The sequence below is a fragment of the Tupaia chinensis genome, unplaced genomic scaffold, assembly GCF_000334495.1.
Source record: "Tupaia chinensis unplaced genomic scaffold, TupChi_1.0 Scaffold000081_1, whole genome shotgun sequence".
NCBI lineage: Eukaryota > Metazoa > Chordata > Mammalia > Scandentia > Tupaiidae > Tupaia > Tupaia belangeri.
The window spans coordinates 3,660,306-3,664,594 of record NW_006159542.1 but is presented as its reverse complement, the minus strand read 5'-3'; the positions used below and the strand labels follow the sequence as shown (position 1 = coordinate 3,664,594).

The following is a 4,289-nucleotide window of genomic DNA, read 5'->3' as shown; positions in this document are numbered from 1 at the left end:
CCCAGTGGCTTAAAACTCACACCGGGCGCATGTGCGTGCGTGCCCAAGATCCTGAGAGGAGAATGGAGGAGAAGGGATTGTGGCGTGGTAATCCCCCCTGGGGGGTGATTTCTCGCTTTCTGTCTCTCTCTGTCTGGCGAGCACACGCACCCTAGTGCAAAAACCTCTTAAAAAAATTTTTAAAAAAAGATAAAAAAAACAAAAAGATCCATTATTTAAAAAAGCCATCAACTGGCCAGACACAGCAGCCCAGCAGCAACATAATACATGATGCGGAAGCCACGTGGGAGGGTCCTGGGTTTGTGTTCCAAGGTCTCCCTGTATACGCCAGGTGCTCTTGCCCACGATTCTGGCTGGCTGAGGCTGCAGGTGGACCATGGTATATAGACCCTTTTGGGGGCCTGTATATACCTCTCTGTCGCATGGAAGAAATACATAAACTTTTGTTTAAAAAGTCTGTGCCAGATAGCAGTGAAAACATGGAATATGATGCTCTGCAAGGCTGACTCAAATGATTCCAGGTTTGTGTCCCTCTCTGTCTCTTGCTTATGGAAGAAATAAGTAAATAAACTTGAAAAAATGTCAAGAAAATTAAGTTAATGGTAAAATAGGAAATATATTTCCATGATACTTGACAGACTATAAATTAGTATTTCTAATATAAAAAGAACACATAACAATTTACTAGAAAAAGATTAAGATGTATAGTTTCAAAAGAAAAGTTACGAACAATATATTACAAATCTAATAAGCAAAAATTGAATGATTGCTACCATAAAACTTCTGGGAAAAGAGTTGATTAATAAAAGGAGCCCTTGCACAAAATCATAAAGGACACTATATACTTGAATATATTTAAGAAATATACATGTACACACAAAACCCAACTCATGGTGCATTAGAGATTTAAATTTCATTATGACAAATGCCCCAAATTTACATAAGAACTTCAAAAATTAATGGAACCTGAGCTACTGGTAGATAGTCAATAATTCTTCTAATAACATATATCCTCTTTTTTTCATTATTTTCTAAGATTTGGATTGGGCAGTAAGGCAGGGTTGACATGAAAATTAATGATTTTGTCCACACCTTGGTTAACAGTTTATAACTTTATAAGTTCAGTTATAACAAAAGCAAGGATGATTTTCCACTGGGGGAACAGAATTTAAATGGCATCAATGAAACTGAACAAGACGGAACAATTTCTCTTTGTCTCTGGCAGAGTCAACAGTCATTTGTTAGATATTTATTTATTTATTTATTTATTTTAAAAGCAGTTCAATTTTTTTGAGAAAGACTTCTTACTAAAGGGCATGTGTGCTCACCAGAGAGACAAAGGGCAACAGAATGAAAGAAAATGAGAAATCACAACACCACCCCCCCACCCCCGGCAGAATGGCCACACCACAATCCCTTCTCCTCCATTCTCCTCTTGAGATTTTGGGCACAGCATACACACGTGCCTGGCAAGAGTTTCAAGGCTCAAACAGCAGTCAGTCATGTGGGAGCCCAGCGCCTTCACAATTCTGCAACCTGCTAGCCCCAAAACAAGCTAATTTTTTTAAATAGGCAAAAGATTTGAATAAATACTTCTCAAGAGAAGATATACAAATGGCCAATAAGCACATAAGAATAAGCTCAACACTGTATTATTTAAAGGTATGTAATACTTCTTTAATGATCTGATTAAAAACTCAAGCTATTTAGCATCCATTTCAAAAAAGCCTGATTTAGCTCTCAGCCACTCCTTTCAGAACCCTTCTTTGCTTAGTCTCAAGTGTGCTTTACATACTGCTATGGAAGGTCCATCGGTACACAGTCATTTATAAATTTGGACATTCTGGATTCTAAATTTCTTTAAATCTACATTTAAAATTATGATTATTTTCTATAAATATGTAATCGAACACAAATAAAATAAAAACTTTAGAACACAGAACCTAGTTTAGGCTCTAAGGACCAAAGGTCTATTATACACTGACTTTACAGACCTCTCACAGAGAAAACTGTCAATTAGATTTTTATTTGTCCCTTTGCTTTTTCCAATCCAAACAGTGTTTCTCCAAAGCTAATGGTATCTTAGCAATATAATGTCCTTCCACAGAACAGTGATCAAAACATGAGGTCCATTAGGAAACATTAGGAAATTCCCATTATCAGTTCTTCAAACTGTTTTCCTTGAAGGTTCAACCCCAAACTAAACCAATCCTTTTTGTGAGAATAAGTCAAACCATAGTATGATTGTATATATCATGTGCTCTTTCTGGCCATTCCTGTTTCACCTACCATAAGAAGTCCAATTTCAATGAGGGAAGAAAAACTTAAAAAATATATACTCAATAATAAATGGATTGAAATTATTCTTTTTCAAATAGGATAAATTACTTTTACAATAAGTTATATAGTAAGATATTCATATGTGGTTTAAAGTAAGGAGCCCCAGTGTCACTTACTATCTACTAGGTAGATGCAAAGAAGTCAGTGGAAAGAGTGCAACATAAATAACACCTTACAGAACTGTTTGGGCATAATGGAGCCACTTGCAGATACATTTCTAAATTCTATCCTCAAATATAAATTAAGTGAAAATGCAGGAAACTCCATCAGGCTGTCTCTTTCTTACGAAAGGAAGAAAGAAAGGAAGGAAGGAAGGAAGAAGAGAAGAGGGAAGAAAAGAAAAGAAAAAGAAAGATGGGGAAGGAAGGAGAAACAAACAAACAAACCAGATTCATAACTATCTAAGTGAACAGGCATTACTGATATCCTCCATATACTGAGAGTCAAATTTCCTAGTACAATGACTTTCATCAACCTAATCAAGATAATAATTTGTTTAGTAATGTAAAGATTAGTCAAAGACCATATCATTATGCAATGACTGAAGTAATTTTTTAAAAACATTTTCAAAAACAAAGACAACTGATTTTTAAAAATGGGCAAAGTATTTGAATATTTCTCAAAAGAAGATATAAGAATGGTCAACAGCACGTCAGAATAAGCTTAACATCAGTAGTCATCGGGGCAGTACAAACCAAAACCACAGTGAGATACTATTTCACACACTCAACAAGATAGCTATAATCTTTTTAAACATTGAAAATAAAAAGTGCTGGTGACAGTGTGGAAAAATAGAAACATGTACACATTATTGGTGAAACTGTGAAATGATAGAGATGCTGTGAAAAACAATATGGCAGCTCTTCAAGATAAACAGTTATTATTGGACCCAGCAATTCTACTCCTAGGTAGTTGCCCCAGCAAAATGAAAATACATGCCATATAAAAAACGTGTACGCAGTGGTCACAGGAGCGTTATTCATAATAGCCAAAAGCCAAATGTCTATCAGCTGATGGAAGGAAAAATAAAATATGATATAGTCATACAATGCAATATTATTTGGCAGTAAGAATAAAAGAAATGGATAAATCCTGAGACCTCTATGTCAAATGTAAGAAGACGGTCACAAGGGGCCATTTATCATTCCAGAGATTGGGAGAAGGGTACAGTACTAACGGATATAAGGTTTCTTTCTAGGTGATGAAAATGTTCTGAAATTAGATAATGGTGATGGTGGCAAAACTCAATGAATATACCAAAAACCACTGTACATGTTCAAAGAGTGAATTTTATGATATGTGAATTATACTCCATAAAGCTGTCATTTTAAAAAGAAACAAGAGTGAATGCCCTGAAAAGCGTAATTTTTGATCGGGATATAAATATTTTCAGTTTTTATTTTATTAATAACTCCAGGACTACATTAGAAAAAAAAATCATAAAGGGAAGGTTGTTCTGGAGGATTTTAAGATTGACACTAAAATTAGAAAAACATGTTTGCAAAGCAACTTAATTCTATCAAGTATCAGACTTCTAGAAGATTTTCCCAAAATACATGACTTTTCTGAGAAGGACTAAAGAAAATAAAATGTGCCACAGATTTTTATGCTTTCTATATTCTCTGCACGTCTGTGCATCCTTGTCTGTGTTTCTACTTCTAGCTTATTAGATTTGACTCATAAACCCAAAAGCACGAGACCCAAGCCCCTCTTTCTTTAACAATAACCCAGATTGAATGTCAAAATGAAAGAACATTTGGATGTTAGAATGACAGGTGTAGGGACCTTGTATAATTATTTCAGTCTTCTCTCAAGCCATTCTAATTAGGATCACATGTTCCATAATGCAAGTTATCTAATTCTGAATTTTGAGAGGGAAGATCAAATACATTTTAGAAATGTCTGTTGATTTAAAAAAAAAAAAAAAAAAAAAAATTGTTTCAAAATAA

The 4,289-nt window shown here is 34.6% G+C and overlaps 1 protein-coding gene across 3 annotated transcripts in view; it reads right to left on the bottom strand.

Moving 5' to 3' along the window:
• KIAA1958 (KIAA1958 ortholog) overlaps positions 1–4,289 on the bottom strand; it is an 87,959-nt gene that overhangs the window by 81,578 nt on the left and 2,092 nt on the right. The gene's annotated exons all lie outside the window — the stretch shown is intronic.